The sequence below is a fragment of the Miniopterus schreibersii genome (genome assembly GCF_964146895.1).
Source record: "Miniopterus schreibersii genome assembly, chromosome: 19".
NCBI lineage: Eukaryota > Metazoa > Chordata > Mammalia > Chiroptera > Miniopteridae > Miniopterus > Miniopterus schreibersii.
Window position 1 is genome coordinate 12306902 of NC_138119.1, and position 17493 is coordinate 12324394.

Genomic DNA, 17493 nt, shown 5'->3' on the forward strand with positions numbered 1-17493 from the left:
TAGGAAGGGAGTCACCTAATGGATTAGGAGCTGGCTGAGCTGGGACCAAAACCCAGGTGGCCTGGCTCCCAGCCTGGCTGACCACACTGCTACCCACACAGCCTGGGCTGACCCCAAACAAGCAGTCCATTGAGCAACTGCACAAACAACAATGAGTGATGGATGGTCAGAGCAAGAAACAGGCACAAAGCAACTGCAAGCCCGTCACTTCCTGGCCCCTAAATTTCCAGGCAAAGTCTGTAAAGTGTGGTCACTTAAATGAATCTGACCAGCAACTTAGCTCAGTTTTCGAATTTGGAAACTTTTTGTTGTCACTGCCAAAAGTAAAAAGTCTGCCTTGTGCTGCGGGTGGAGAGTGCCTTTGAACTCCATACCTGGTCCTAAGTCTGTGGTACTTAAGACTAGAAAGACATAGTTAACGGACATAACCTGGTCCTGGGAGGGCCTTGGTAAAACAAGACAACTTTAGATTTTTGAGTGCCCTCATCTGTGGATGTGTCCTCCTGCCACAGGCTTATCTAGCAAGGGATGGGTGTGATCAATGGCATTCAATTAGAGTCAACCTAAATGACCAAGTCTCATCATATTCTCCTCTTCAAATTTGCCACTGAGCTGGAGCCAAAATTTGTAGTCCACACATGTTCGAAGCTCAGGCCAAATGGCTCTGCTTGCCAACCTGTATCGTTGATCCTGGGTGCAAGGTACTCGGACCTGCTTGGCCTTGATATGGCCCCAGGCCCAGGTCTAAATCTTCAACTGTAAACCCAGGGTATCCCCAAGAGATAGAGCTAGCTAGGAAGTTTCCTGTTTCAGGTGTCGATTTTCTAGTCTTGAGCTGGATAATTCTAAAATGTCTATCCTCCACCTGTTCAGAAACTGAGGACTTCAGAACGCAGTGAGGGGACAGAACAGTTGACTGTAATATTTGTTTTTAAATAGACCTAACAGGCACAATTTAGACAATAGACATTTTGAATATGCAGACCAGGTGCCACGTTAGGAATTTGCATGAAGAATTTTCTTGGTCAGATTGTAGCAGAGACTGGCCCCATTTTGTGTTTGTCATACGAGATATTTATTAAATGACACTTCTTACTTGAAACAGTCCACGTTCTCCTAATATTTATTTATTCATTCAATAAGTGTGGAAGGTCTGCCATGTGCCAGGCAAGCTTATATTCCCATAGCCATAGCTTATTGTTAAGCACATAGTACATATGTGAGTTCTGCCTTATATAATATAGTTTTATGTATTCTACTAAAGTGTAGGATCCTTGATGCTTGTAATTATGTCTTGTTCATTTTTGTGTCCCCAATATCAATGAGCACAGTTCCTTGTACATAGTGGAGACTCAAGAAATATTTAAGTTGAATTATGCTGTAATTCTGTTAAAAGGCATTACCAAAAAAAGGTCCTACGTAACTTTTTAACTTTTTTTGATTGTGCTAACGGTCTATAGCAGATGTGTCAATAAGGTATCATCATATGCAAACTAAGTATTGGGTGTTTATAGAGACGAGTATGTTCACTTCATGAGTGAAGAAAGGAGCGTGCATAACTGCGTGGAGACTGTTCTGGAAGAAGTGGTGGTGATTTTCCTCTGGCCAGTCTACAACGATTGAGTCTTCTAGGGACTCTAACTGGAATTTCAGTCTTCTCAGTATTTTCATCCCTCTCGCCTTTCTAGAACTTCCCCGCTTCTTTCTGCTTCTTCCCAAAGTGCTGTAGCCAACTGAGTCTACCGCAAAGTCTCAGGAGTCCGCCCTGACCCCTCCAGCTCGGGTTCAAGAACTCTCCAGACCCGCGGCTTCAGGAACACGGGCCAGGAAAACACCGGGTCACGCGCAGGGCAAGCGCCAAACCGGCCGCTGCCAGGGGAGCGGCGCTAAAGGCGGGGCTGCTGCGGGGCGGGGCGGGGCGGGGCGGGGCTGCTACGGGGAGGGGCGGGGCGGGGCGGGGCGGGGCGGGACGGGAGGCCGGGGGCGGCTTGGGTGTCACCAGCAACCCGCTCCGGCCGGAAACTGGCGCTTGTTTCCGGCCGGACGGCCGAAAACCACCGATCCAGAACCAGCCTCCGGAGTCGGAGAGGCGACCGTGTGTGGAGTAGGCAAAAAGCCACTGGACGAGACCAGTCCGGATCAGTCCCGTCCGGCTCCAGCTCCTGATCCTGTGCGGAGCGACAGCCGCGGTCGCAGTCGCCGCCACCGCCACCGCCACCGCCTCCGCCTCCATCGTCGTCGGGGGAGGGGCCGGCCGGACCCCGGGGTCACAGCAGAGGAATGAGGAGAGGCGGCCGGGCCCCGCGCTCCGCCCCGGCCTAGGGCCTTGCCCCGGGAGCCGCGAGGGTAACGGAGCCCCCGCCTTGTCACCCTCCCCCGTCTGCTCCCGCCCCTCCCGCCTCTTCAGTTTCTCAAACTCTGACCCTCTGATCTCCACTGTCCCCCTTCTCCTTTCTGATTATATTTCACCCGGAGCCATCGCCCGTCCGCACCCCTTCCTCGCCCTGACTGTCCCTCGCTTCGTCCCAGCCTTTCCCCTGTTACTCCCCCCTTTCACCTGTGTCCGCGTTGCTCGCCCCCCTCCCCCGTCCCTGGCCTCCCGAGCGTGCGGGGCAGCTTGGACGGTCCCCTCGCGGCAGCTGGACTTTCGGGGAGGGATGGTGGAGTTTTAAGGTGGCTGGGCGCGCAGGCTGCTACCCCACAGTAGGATAAAGTTCATTGTGAAGTCTCCGTGTAGAAGTAAAATGGAAAGGCAGGCTTGCTCGCCCCTGGCCGTAGCCAGACTGAGGTGCGTCCAGTAATGGAGGAAGGGAGCGCGAAAGAGTGCGCGCGAGAGAGCGATTCTAGGGCAGCCTTAGGAACTTCAGAAACAGCAAAGTTGCCATGAGCCGATGGAAACTTTAGACGCTGATGATGAGTAAGCCGGGGGCTGCGTGAGCTCACAGCTCGTCTCGTAATTACTAGGTTAACGGTGTGGCCCGGGTCGGGACGGAACGGGATTTGTTTACTGGGCCGGCGTATTTTTAGCCTCTCGGCTCGCGGGGACCGGCGCGCTGAGCCTCCCTCCTTCCCTCGCGCTCTCCGTCTAGGTGCCTAACGTAGGTGGCTCTTCTGCGCATAATACAGATATAAATATTAAGTTGAAAGAAGCTGACTGGTGAGATTTTATGTAAGAGATTCTCTCCCAGACTCTTAAGGGAGTTTTCGTGAATGCAAAAGCGAGAATTAGCGGGACCTGAACTCTTCATTTCCTTATCTTTTTATAATGGCGAATTTAAAATGCTTTTTAGAAAATCAGAAACTGGTAATTTTTCAGTCTTGTCTTGTCATATTGTGTATTTAGGAGAAGTTTGAGGAGGCTGGATCCCTTTGTCTTTCAGAATCTTTTTGTAAGGTAGGAAAGGACAAAGTAGACGGAAGAGGTGGTGGTAAGGCTAGTCCTAAAGGGTAGCTCATCCTAAATGTTTTAAGAACGTTTTCTATATTATATAACTTTAAAATTTTCCTTCCTAGCAAATGAGATTGCGGTCTTGATGGGGTGGAGAAGACTGTAGGGACTTAAACCAGGTGGCTAGGGAAAATCAAGACTTGTAATTAAACATTTGCTCTGCATAATTTACAAATGAATACATTATAGGCAAACAATTATACTCTTTGTCCTCATTGTTTTTTGAGCAGTTCTTTTAAAGTTTACTAACCAACCGGCTGTGCTAGTCTATTGACATTTTGAAGGCTGAACTGAACTGTAAAATAAATGAAGTTGGTGTTGCTCATCTGGAGCCTGAATACCGGCCTGTTATAATTTCCACTAGCTACCCTGTGTGCCTCAGAGCACCTCCCTGAGTAAGTGGCCGGTTACTATGTACTTTGGGATTGCAAATAAATACAAATATTAGCTCATGCTAGGAATAATTGAGAAGGTAAATATGCTGAAAAGATATTCCAAAACTGAAATAAGTTATTTAAATTTTTTCCCCATTTTGGATTATCAGCACCTTTCTGCTGATAATTATCCATTAACATGAATAATTTAGAATTGAACAGATACCCACTTTGGACATTATGCATTCAAGCAGGAAGGAAAAATGGAAGGAAGATAGTTCCCAAGCTAGTGCTAATTTTTTGTCGTTGTTGTTGCCCAATTTGACTTACCCCTTTCATTTAATGCCAAAAGACTTCCTTGTGGAAAAACAACAACAAACCTAAACCTTTGCCAAAGGAAGGGGCTGTCTGCTGACTTGTATTAAGGCAGGCTGACCAGTAATGAATGCTAATTGTTAGTTGGACTTGGAGTTATGTCACCAACAACTTGGAAATTTTCTTGAACCTTTATTTCCTTAATCTCTTTCCTTTGGGACACCTATTGAAAAAAGATTTAATTTGGAGGGTAAAAGCTAATTTTTAAAAATCACAGAGTCTGCTGACAGTCAATTCTTTCAGTATGTGAGTTGGTTTGTGTCAGCCTTAGTGATGATATCTGATAAATTCTATTTATATCTGTATTTAGCAACTTCCCCTAGTTGAACTACATATATTATTCTGTGGGGATGGGGGTAAGGATTGAAGGGGTTGAATAAACCTAGGTTTAAGTGTAGGGCAGCCCAACAGCCCACCACTATTCTCAGTTTTCAGAAGGCTTTGTTTGGAATTTTGAGATTCAACGTATTTAACCAAGTGAATTATGATGGAATAACTCAGTATTAAAAATAAGTTCTCAGTTTGTTATGGGGGCACTGGCTCCTAAATGTCTCAAGCATGCTAAGGATGCTGGCAGAGGACATTGTAAGGGAGCACCCCTTCTTACTGTAATCATTCATCCCATCAAGGAAAAAAATCCCAAAACAATGCTCTAAAATGTGACTTCAGCGGCATCTTTCCTATGGGAATGTGGGAGCCGTGGAATGGCAGACTATGGAATCTTCTCAGTAGCCCCCAATAAATTTAGATAATTAAAATCTGTGTAACTGGGATGTAGATGCAGGGAAGTTTTATCATGAATGCCTGAACTCAGTTGATTTTCTAATATGATAGGAGAAGGGAGTTGATTTTTTTTTAAAGTAAGAAGTCTTTGCAGAGTAATGATTGAACACTCCTGTGGATAAAGCAGTCTCCAAGCTCCAGTGACAGGCTTTGGGAAGATATAAAAGGTGTAGACAGGTGTTTTTGCCTTTGGGATGGGATGGGTTTGGGGAAGGTGGTATATAGTAAATGGGAAGGCAGACTTTTATAAGCTTTAACATTTAGGAAACAACATAGTAACAAAACCAAATTTAATGTGCTGTAAATGCAGTATGTAAAGTCTAGAAAACTTGAAGTAACAAAAGAATGAGATGAATTAGGGATTATTCTGAATCAGTAAAGTTTGAAATGGACTAGGGAGGCAATGGATTAGAATCATAACCAGGCAGGGGCTACAGAGAGCTTGGTTCAGATCTTGGTTAATGTTTGTACTATGTGACCTTGGACAATTTACTTATCCATCCTTATATATAAAATACGTGTGAGCATTTAAGTAAATGTTAGGAGTAAAAGAAAAGATCTTGCAGGCAGAAAGTATAGAATGTACAGTGTGCACTGATGGTATGCATGATTAAGTTGTGCTTGTCGGGGGAATAAATGAGAGTGACTGGAGAGAATGTGGGTTGGTCAAGTCATGGGTAGAGCAAGCAAGAGGGTGGAGGGGACTCAGTGGCCTGACTCTGTTGTGAGTTGATGGAAGGGTCAATAGAGTCATTGTAGGTCCTTGAACAAAGGATGGATTTAATAAGTAGTATTGAGCCTTCTGGTCCAGGAACTCAGGGACAAGGAGGCAGGCAGGCACCGGTACATTGTGTCTCCTCTGCTTCTCTTCTAGATCATCCTGGCTTAAAAGGACCAGCCAGGAGACATAAGATTCTTGTAGAAGTTTTTGTATTCACACACTTGCTTTGCTTGCGCATGTCTCACTTTGTACCGATCTGTGGGGAAGTCCCAAGACTGTGGTTGGATTCTCTTCAAGAGCTTATGGTAGGGACAGTATCATGTTTTTAGTACATTTAACTTTCTTGCTATTGTAGGGACTAGTATAGGTAATTCAGAATGTAATAAAGAAATTCCTTGGTTTGAAATGCATTGTTTTTTAACCAGGTTTATTTTCATGTTTTGGGATCATCCTAATGTTGAAACGAATATGCAGTTCTAAGCCTGTATTACCTACTTAATGGTGAAGAAAGTATACTGATGGCGAAGAACAGTCAACCCTGGATTAAAGATTTTGCCTCAGAAATCCATAAAATGAATAATCCAATAATCCATTTGTGGGTAATTAAGACTGGACTGCATATGTTAATGAAGAACAAATTATTTCAAAATCTGTGTGGGTCCAGTGTGGCCTCTGAGGCTGTCTGCCTTATGCTTAAGAGCAAGTGATGCCAGTGTTACAGCCAGAATGCGTCTCCACTCACAGTGTTTGGAGGAATCTTATTGTGATATGTTGCATTGTTGAAGATTAAGGTGTTTCTTTCAAAAGACTTGTGCTTTGTAGGGGCTCTTTCAGATGTCAGCTCCACTAAAAATCTGTCAGATTTTTCCTCCTGAAGTAAACTTTTTTGAAAATATGGCTAATTTTTTTAAAAAAAGGAACAAGAAGTGTCCACAGTTAAAAATGAACAATCACACAGCTGTTCTTTCAACCTTGTTCTTTTGATCAACTTGCTTTCCTTCATTCCTACCTGCTCCCCACCCCCACCTTATCATCATCATTACCAAACTATGTGCTTGTGATGTCATGAGTACAGTTTTATTATTTACCTCTTGAGTCAGAAGATTGTAGTATCTCAGCTGGAAATTAGAGGTGGAAATTCAGGAATCTTAATTTATACAATGTAGTTCAGGATTATTTTCAACTGTGTTTTTTAGGATTATGTTTTATCCCTTTATTTCCTCGAAGAAATCGTTTTGAATAGGAGAAATTACTAAGCTGTTATTTTTAGTCACCTGCTCTGAGTTTAGTTCTATGCTAGGTGCTGTGGAGAATTAGGTAAAATGACAATTTTGTGCCCTTGAAGAGTTTACGGTCCAGTTAGGAGTAAGGAGAATAGGAAGGAATGAATACCTATTGAGCCTCTATTATGCCACACAAATAACATTTTAAAATGTGGAAGTATATTATCGAATGTATAGTACACACTTCGTACCGTAGGTATTTTGAGAGACGAGGACTCAGGTAGTTACGAATGTCACAGAGGAATTGAAACAGACTCCAGATCTTAAAAAATAAAATGGTATTAGGTACAGGGATGAAAACAACAACAAACTATATCATTTTGAAGCTGAGAGGGATCAGGCAAAAGCCTGGAGTAGGGATGCACTCGGGGTGTCCTTGGGGCAGTGAGAAGACTGAGTAGCTCTGAGTAGTAGAGAAACGAAGGTGGTTAGGACGGTTCAGAGCTATGCTTGTAAGGGGCCTTAAAAGCCAGGCTTATAAGTTTAGATTTTAAATGGTAGAAAATTGTGAACCACTGAGAAATTTTGATTTGGAGAGTAATGTGATGATAGCAAGGGAACAAGGTCAGCTCGGAGGTAAGGGCGATTTGGCACCTGGGGTGCACGAGGTGACTCGCTAGAGTTGTGAGAGTGGAGTAAGAGGGAAGAGTGAAAAAGACCGAGAAGGAAAGCTTGAACTCAAGAGGACTGGATGTGGAAGGTGGAGGAGAGTGATTAATCGAGTGTGGCTGTGACATTTTAAACCTGGGTTTCTGAGACACTGACTGAAATAAAGAAATTAGGAAGGTTTTGTCATTTTTTTAGAGGAATATAATGAGTTCCATTTGAGATGTGTTGGATTTAAAAGTGGCAATGAAACGTCCAAGGGAAAGCCATTCCAGTTGTTAGAGATGAGCCTAAAGCTGGCATAGAGGGGAGGTTTACTACGTTGCACGTATGGTTTTGCAGCTCTTCAGCATAGATGTGGTAGCTGTATCCAAGAGAATGAATGTCTGAAGGCTAGAGTTAGGGAAAAAGCAGAAGGCCAAAGCTGGTGGTACTGATAACACTGACTGTTCTCCACCCTTCAGGCCATCCTCATGGATTCTTCTCCTTTCCTGTTTCCCATTCCCCTAGTCCCTGCTCCATCAAATATCCCTTCAATGAGCATCATCTTGTAAGCACTCTTTTAGGCACTGAGGAAACAGATGAGTCAGGTAAGGTCTCTACCTACAAGGAGCTTTTGAGTTTAGTGGGAGGAGACAGATATACAAATATCTAGATGGAATGAAGGATTATAGATGCTGCACTAGAAGTATGTAGGGGGAAAAGTGGGGGCCTAAAGGTCAGTTCTGCCTTGAGCATGCAAAAGTTGGAAAGCGCCTCCCAGAGATGACATTTGAGCTGAGTCTTGCAAGATGAATTGAGGATATACCCTACAGATGGCAGGGAGAAGTACACTATAGGCTGAAAAAACAGCATGAACAAAAGCTTAAAGGAACGAAAGAAATAGCCAGGCTTCTTCAGGTAACTTTAATTAACTCTTAAGGCTGGAGGACAGGGTTGGAGGGCAGGGATAAGGCTGGGGAAGTAGGTAAGGCTGATCATGGACAGCTTTATCTTGTGCTGAAGTAAATGATGAACCACATTGGGCGATAAAGTAAATTTCATGTTCTAGTGTGTAGGGTGGATTGGAGAGGAACAAAATGAAGGCTTTTAAAATAACTTTATTATGCTTTAACAGTAACACATTTGTTGTTGAGTGATGTTTATAGAATCATGGAATTAGAGAACTGGAGGGACTGTTAGGCTTTCTTAGTCTCTCTCATTCATTTTCACATGGAATGCCTGACATTTACTCAGGATCACAGAAGCAGTTTAATGACCGCTTGGTCTTGAATTCAATCGGCAGTGCCTGCAATGTGGTAGGTGATTAATAAATGTTAGGTCACCTCTCTTAAGTTCCTCACAAGTCCCATTCTAGTGCTCTTACATTCTCCCACCCTGCATTGTGCCAGAAGGCACAGGAATTTCTCTCATTCCATTCCATTGTCCATTTTACCAGTCCAAAGTGAACCTTGGTATTTTCCCAGGTCTGAGTGGGGAACATCTGTCCTGAGAGTACTTTGGGGGGTAGGGACTTTTGACCTCGGACAGTTGGGTGCCCTGGAGTGGAGTGAAGAGGATGTTAGCATTATTCAGCTGTAGTGATTCAGATGTGGAAGAATGTTAAGGTATTTGATTTATTGCATGTGTCAGATGTATTTATCTCTCCTGCTAAATTTCCTTCAAATTGTTTTCTTTTAAACTTAGTCTTAAGTTGTGCCAATGGAACTTGGGTAAAAGAAAGAAATTGGGCACTGACAAAAAATATATTTATCTAAAAAATCCCACAAACAAGATATGTCATTATATTTGGATTCTAAATCTTCATATTTTTAATTTCATTGGATTTTTGTGAGGAAGATTGTTTGGATTTAAAGTGCTAAATGAGTTTGGATTTTGTGGTTTAGTCGTTTTTGCTGGAGAAGAGCCTAGGAACAGGATAGAGGACATCTTAGAGGTCCTTAGATTTCCCCTGGGGAAAGTTGGGATACAAGGGGATGTGGAAGGATGGATACCTTCCATTGATAAGTTTTTCTTAAAACTTCACTGAATTGTGATTTCTTTACTCTTTTCTCCAGCTCTGTCAACATCTTCAGAGAAGGGCCTTGTTTTGGAAACTGTCCACTTTAGCAGAGCTGCCAGTTCTTAATTCTTTCTCAAGTGGGCAAGGGTACATTTTGTTTTTGTTTGTGAGTGTTTGGGGGAGGGGAGGAGAGATAGGAGGCACAGAATAGCTACTCACAGTGAGTCTTTATCTGAATTCTTGTGTAACTGGAAGTTTCCTTGGCTTTATTTTGGGGAGAGGACTTGGTTACACCGGCATTTATGTTAGTGGGAAGGTGGGTCTTTCTCCCCTCAGATATCTGATTTAGGATGGCAATAACAACTTCCTTCTTGTCCATATTTGCCAGCCCCACCTCATCTGTTCTAGGTGTCTTTGTGCACACTGTGTGAAGGAGATGAAGGGTCCTTCCTTAGTCTAAAACTGGACCAATCAAGTGTTCTCTTAAAGTTTAAGGGACCCTTCCTCTTCCTGACGATTATTTTTTATGTTAATGACTTCACCAATCCAGTCACCTGGCCCTTTCTTAATTTAAAAATTTTGGACAATGAGATATTGTAAATACTGTTTAGAAAAGTTCAGGGGAAAAACCCTAACACAGTTTTGAGCCAACAATCCAAATTTAGTGGATATTAACATTTTGTCATACTGTCTTAAATGTCTTGCTTACTTTAAGATACAAAGTGGTAGTTATAGCTAAAGCCCTGCCCTATGTCCTTTCCCCCTTCCTGTTTCTAGGGAAATGACTACTGACCTGATTTGGTATCTATCATTCCGTTTCATGTTATATACCTTTCTTTTTATTTTATTTTAACATATACACACAAACAACACATAGCTTTGTTTTGAATTCTTACATAAATAGAATCATAGTGTGTGTATCCTTTTGCATCTTTTTCTCCCTACATTGTTTTTCAGAAGTGTCTACATGTAGATCTGGTTCATTCAATCACACAGTCTTGAAGCCTGTTTCCTCCATTGCTTTCTCCATGTACCCTGTTGAAAAAATCCTACCCATCAAAGTCCCAGTTTAAGTCATATCGTTCATGACAACTTTCCTGATTTTTTCTCTCTCTAATAGGATATGATCTTTCCCACTTCTGAATTCTCCTTTCATTTTATTGGTTATCATCTGGTGGTAGTTGTAGATTCTTCTATTTGAGTTTATTTGTGCCCTTCGCATGCCTCTTCTACGACATTGTAAGCCCTGGAAAGCAGATAAATTGTCTCTTTTATCTTTGTATCTCCCCTGGGGCTTGCCACAATAACTTACACATAGTAGGCATTTAGTGCCCATTAGCAACTAAATGTTTAATTAATGAATAAGAAAATGTAAACAGTCTTTTGCAATGGTGAACTGTTTAATTATGGGCATTATAGGGACCTCTATGAAAAATAAAGCTTAAAAAGAAACTTTCAGCCTGAAAATTATATAAAAATGCACATAAATGCTGAGAGCAGTCAAGACTAACTTCCTGTAGATGAGAGCAAACATCCCTGAGAAATGGGAATTGATCGCTGATCTCATCCCAATGAGGAAACTCCTGGGAATTGCTCCTGATGGCCTTTAAGGCAGTGTGCTTCTGTGGCCAGACTCACTTCACTAGCTATCAAATTCTGCCATTGTCATCAAGGTCTTGACACCTTCACTGGAGATGGGATGTTGGCGTTGAGAAAAAGCAGTCTATCTGTTCACTTAATGAACACTGCTGAGAGCCAGGAATTCTTCGGCCCCTAAAGAAGAAAGCCTAATATACACATACGTACGTGTATACTACGTACTTATATGCATATTTTTAGACAACAGGCAAGCATGAAGCACACTACCATAGTAGAGCATCTCTAGGCAATGCCATTTAAAAAAAAAAAAAAATTTTTTTTTAATTGATTTCAGAGAGGAAGGGGGGGGAGAGAGAGAGAGAGAGAGAGAGAGAGAGGAGAGAGAGAAACATTAGTGATGAGAGTCATTGATCTGCTGCCTCCTGCATGCCCTCTACTGGGGATTGCAATTTTGTAGGTAAAAGCAGTCACATATCAGCAGTTTTGTATGGATTAACTTAATACTTCAGGCCTTGATTTCCTTTTGCGTTTCTGAAAAACATCAGGAACCTTTTCAAAGTGGATAATCCCAAGTTCATTTGTGATTCTAAAATGTATTTCTAAAATTTAACTTGCGGCCAACTTTTTTTGGTAGTTATGTTTAGCTCAAATTTTTGATAAAATGTTTTTATTTCTTAGCACACATTTAGTATATTTTGGAAGGTTTTGGAGGGATGTGTGAGGGTTGTAAGCCAGGATAGGCTTTGGGAAATAAGCCTGAGATGAAGCTGTCAATAGCATCATAGAATTGATGGAGTAGACTTTAATAAGCTTATATTTCCTTTGAGTAAATGACTCCCCACACCCTTTCCTGCTACTCCAATGTCTTGATAAGGGAGATGTGGTGGTGGCAAAAACCGTAGACGAGAAAACTGCCTGTGGCCCTTGGAGATATAACAGGGAAGAGGGCAAGAACCCCAGCTCCGGCGCCAGACTCTTACTTTGTAGTTCCCCACACAGTTCTTAGGATAAGGGGTAGGGAGATGCAGAAGTCAGGGAAAGGAGCAAAGAAACAGAAGATAGCAGGAGTTAGCAGATACAGTATCAGACTGAAGAACAGGAAAGGAAAGGTGGGGGATAGGTATAAACATTTAAACAGGTTCTGTTTCCTCTCATCCTTCTAAACCTGGCATAGAATTCTTTATGAACCTTGTACCTTAACTATATCAAAGTTGTATTCAGGCTGCATACTACTTGGAAAACATCATGTATAGAATTCAGCTTTGAAAGAACAGTTTTGTGTTCTAAAATAGTACTTTGAAAAGTCAGGGTCATTTAAAATGAGTTGGTCTACTAGTACCTTTTGAATCATTAATAACTGACATGAAAATTCCTTCGAGGTTTTTGTATTAGTAAATTTTGATATTTATTTGAAGATAATCAATCCTGTGTGAGGAATTGAGGCAAGACAGTGGGAAAATATAATACTGCTAACAAAAATATTTTAGACAGCAGATTCTCAACTGTTTTCAAATTTACCTGCTCTTATGAGTTCCTTTGTGAGCATTTGCTTTTGTCTCCTTTGAACTGGAAGCTGACCCGGCTGAGTGTTAGACTATTTGTTTTCTGAAATTTTCCATCAGTACTAAGGACAGGATTACCTGACGTGAAGGACACTTGGTTCCTGTTGTTTACTGATCAGGGATAAAGACTTCCCATAATGCTCAGAATTCTGAAAATAGAATTTGAGATTTAGCCTTAAGATATGCTGCATCCGGCCCTGGCCAGTGTGGCTCAGTAGTTACAGAGTGTTGGCCTACCCACCAAAGCATCTCGGGCTCAGTTCCTGGTCAGGGGCATGTACCTGGGTTGCAGGTTTGATCCCTGGCCCCAGTCAGGTCAGGGCATGTGCAGGAGACAACCAATCGATTGATACCTCTCTCCACCCCCCCCCCTTCCACTCTCTCTAAAAATCAATGGAAGAAATATCCTTGGGTGAGGATTAACAACAACAGAAGGATATGCTCATTCTAGCTTCTGCGCAGTTCTTCGTTGCCTAAAGTAAATTCCTAACTATTTGGCACAGGTGACCTCTCATTTTAACATTAAATTACTTCTCTCACATTATCTTTGTAATTTTTTGTAATATACTAGTTCATTCTAGAAATGAAGACTTAAAAAAATCATCTACGTAAATTCCCCTTGATGTTTGCTGCCTGGTTGAGACTATAAATTCCTTTCTACTGAACACCTGCTGTGTGCTGGAATTTGGACAAGTTGCTATAAGGAGATGCCAAGGAAGTGTTACCCAGTAAATAAACAAGTAGTAGGAGAATTGGCCCTTTGGGAATTTATATTCTGGATTAAATGGAAAATAGTTACATATACATAAATACATATATAGAAAGCAAGAAATGCAAGAAATAAATACAGGCTATTAGTAGTATGTATGCCATCATATAGCATTTTAGAACTGAAAGGAAATTTACATATTGTCATCATTTTTTAGGTGAGGAAAATGAGGCCCAGAAAATTTAAATGATTTGTCCAAGGTAGTAGTTACCACCAATATTTTATTGGATATCTGCCTTCTGAAAAGTTAGGCCTCAGGTATAGAAAGAGTAAAAGTTATCAAGAACTTAATTAGTTGTGAAGACTGAATGCATAAAAAGATAAATAGTTATACTAATTCCTGGATACTCAAGTGAGGAGTACAGTTATATGGAGTTACATGGAAGTTAGAGGGAGTAGGTAGGCACATTTTTACCTTTCGGGTAATCTAGGCCGCAGAAGAGAAATCGAGTAAGTATAGAGGGGACACATTCAACGCAGGAGAGCAGCAAGCTGAGCCCACCTTGGTTTGTGGGCAGACTGAGTAGACACTATGCAATTCTTCGTTGCCTCGTGTTCCACCTGCAAGAGCAGCGAGACTAGTGAAGTTGGAGAGGGCCTTAAATCTCAGGCAGAGAAGTTTGGTTTATGCTTAGAGTGAAAAATCCACAAGCAGGGAATTTTATGTATAAATTAGTACTTTAGAAAAATTTATTCAGCCGTGTGGTGTACAATGAGGAAGAGAGACCAGTTAGAGCACTGTTGTAATAGTCCTGGGAAGGAGTCTGCAGGGATGATGGTAATGGAGAAACTGGATGATTCAAATGATTTGAAGAAAAATAAATAGAACTTGGTAATTTTTTGTGGGAAAGGGGTAGACAAGAACAATGTATATGTTTTTAATCTGGGTTATAGCAATAGGAGAGCTGGGTTTGGTTAGTTTCTGATATATCTGCTCTCCAAAGGGATACCTGGGTGGAAACCTTTGAAGAGCACTGAGTCTAGCCCCACATTCTCCGTTAATACTGAATAGAGAGAGTTTAAACAACTGGTTTAAGTAGTAGAACTTGGTGTAGAGCCCATTCTTTTAACTGTCGTTCAGTACTCTTTCTATATCATATTGCTTAGGAGGTGGGTTTAATGGTTAAAAAGACAGAGCAGGTGCCTGGGAAGTGAAATGGGAAGTCGAAGACCACATTATGATGAGGTTTAACCACAAGCTGTTTCAGTTCTGCATAGGTTTTCCTCATATTTAGACACTAAATATGTGTACTTCTCTCTATCAGGCTCATAATGCAACAGTGACTCTGGTTTCTTCGAGCTATATCTTCTGAGATTTCGTTCTTCATAGTCAAGGAAAAAGATTCCTTCAGATTTCGGATTTAATTGCATATGCTCTTCGAACTGCAGTTTTGAAGATGAAATAGTTCTTTCCCTTGTGTGTAGATAGGCTGCTTTGGATACAAGCTGTCGGTGAAGTAGCCTCTAAGGCTCCATTAGTCTTTTTGGAGTAAAGCGAGACGAGTTTTGGACTCAAACCTTTCAGGTTTATTTACTCTATCAGCAGCTAAGAATAATTTACTTACACTGATTGTATTACCTAAAAAGGCCAGTAAATACTGTGAATCAACATTTTTGCTAATGGGAAGTTTTTAGAGAATTGAATAGCTTTTTAAAAAATCCTTTATACGTATTTTTTTAAAATACGTTTTTATTGGTTTTAGAGAGAGTAAGGGAGAGGGAGAGAGAGAGAGAGAGAGAGAGAGAAATATTGATGTGAGATTGGCTGCCTCCTGCATGCCTCCTACTAGTGATTGAACCTGCAACCTGCAACTGGGCCTGTGCCCTGCCTGGAAATCAAACCGGCAACCTTTTGGTGCATGGGACGGTGCATGGGACACTGCTCAGTATGTAGACAGGCATACTTAAGATGCAACTCAGTCTCACCTCTCCTCTTTTTTTAAATTTTTTGTTAATCCTCACCAGAGGATATTTTTTCCATTGATTTTTAGAGAGAGTGGCAGTGGAAGGGGGTGGGGTGGGGAACAATTGACCGGGAATCAAGAATTGAACCAGAGACCCTTTGGTGCATGGGCTGATGTTCTAACCAATTAACCTCAATGGCCAGGGCTCTTCCCTTTTTCTGTTTCTTTTTCTTTTCAGCCAGGCTTTAAATCTGTGGTAACAGATACCTGAGGACTCAAAATAGCATTTTCTGGATGAACTAATATTTATTATGTAGGTACTATGAGGGTCTGACACTGTATCTAATTTCATCTGCCAAGATTAAATATTCCTGGGTTTTATGACTAGGTCCCTAGTAATAAACATCTTCCAATGCTTGGCTTCTATAATTCTTATCCCATCTTAATCCTTGCCATGACTCATCTGTTATAACTTCTGACCTGGCTGGGCATTAAAGGGAAGAAAACTTTATTATTTAACAATGGGACCCTACCCTGAGTTATACTAAGCGCTTTATATATTACCTCATTTAATACTCATAATAATTAAATAAGATAGGTATTTTTAAACCTATTTACAGGTTAATTCATCCAAAATATTTATTACTATGTTAACGAAGTACTTAATTGATCCAGAATAGTTAAGCACTGTTTAAAGTGCTGAGGATATCGCAGTGAATATGAGATGAGGTTCCTGCTAAGGCACAGAGAAGTTAAATAACTTGCTGAATGTCACACAACAAGAAGGTGACAGAGCTAGGATTTAGAAATACATCTGATGGATTCTAAAGGAATATCTACAACCATTATCATATTATGCTTCCATTTACATACATTGCTGGTTCTCTGTGATTATATAAATAAATCAAGTGATGAAAATAGGTGGGACCCCCAGTATTTCTTTGTTAAATAGGTTCTTGATGGATCCAAGAACGAAATCTGCCTTGGTGCTGACAAGCACACCTGCCCTATAATGCTTTTCCTCTCTTCCCCTCCCCTGTTCCCACTCCCTCGTCGCCCACTCATACCTGGGTAGAAACTGGACAGTGTGTCCTGCTTTGACACTTGAATGTGTTTGTGCTTTGAGGACTGGGAGAGTTTTGTTTGTTTCCTTGGCTTCCTGAATGTTCCTTGCCCACTTGCAAGTTCTTTCTTGTAGTACAATGGTGAGTAATGTGTTGTTAACATTGTAATGTAGTCACGCCAGTTGGAATATTTTTTCTTTCCCCCCCACTTCTCTCTGATGAACCTTGGGTCAAATTTGCCTTCTGCAATTCACTCAAGTAGAGAAGGCTTTTTGTATTCAGAGGACTAGGAAATAGTCTCAAGGTTGGGAAGACTATTTAAAATCCAATGTCTTCTGCCCAACTGAAATTCAGCTTTTTTAGCATTCTAGGTGTATTTTTAACTAGTGTGATCCAACAGAGTACTTGTTTTAGATTATGGCCATTATCACATGTGCCATACTGGGATGAATGGTGTTTATTTTGGAGTTAGGAGCTTAAAAATAGACACAAGGCATTTTTGTGTGAGCATTATTACCTAGTAGAAAGCATTAAAAGCTTCAGTCTGTGAAAATGAGGAGCTGGGTTCCAGTAGGAATTGACGTTCAGTTGAGTTCTAGGGATTAATTAGGTAGGATCAAGATTGCAAGTGTTAAAACTTTTGTATTGAGGATCCAGTCAGTTTAGTTTTGGGGATTCAGGAGTATCTGGGCATGCTCATGAGGTTAATGAGATGATTTATGTAGCTGGGTCTAACCTAGTGCTTGGTATTTTTATTGGTGCATAATAAATGTCAGTTAAATCTTAAAGAGGTAGTTGAATGCTAAGTGTTGTCAGTCTCTCTTGGGCACCTTTCTCTCCTTAAGTATTTCTTCAGAAGAATATTTATTGAGCCTTAAACTATGGGTAAAGCATTTGGGAAGGGGGTTGGGGTAACAAGGATTCATAGTATCAGATTCTTGCTGAGACTGTGGTCTTAACATTTATAAATTGAATCAATTAGGCCTAGCATTTAAGGTCACAT

At 41.4% G+C, this 17493-nt stretch overlaps 1 protein-coding gene across 3 annotated transcripts in view; it reads left to right on the plus strand.

The window, feature by feature from the left end:
- The first annotated feature begins 1966 nt into the window (after positions 1 to 1966).
- The window catches only part of OTUD7B (OTU deubiquitinase 7B), a 51456-nt gene continuing 35929 nt past the window's right edge, over positions 1967 to 17493 (plus strand). Inside the window, exon 1 of one of the 3 annotated variants that reach the window (XM_081121157.1) lies at positions 1967 to 2346. The gene's annotated coding sequence lies outside the window, so the exon portion shown is untranslated. Of the gene's footprint in view, positions 2347 to 2609; positions 2789 to 17493 lie in introns of those variants that run through there. The other 2 variants (XM_081121160.1, XM_081121158.1) reach the window with 2 other exon arrangements.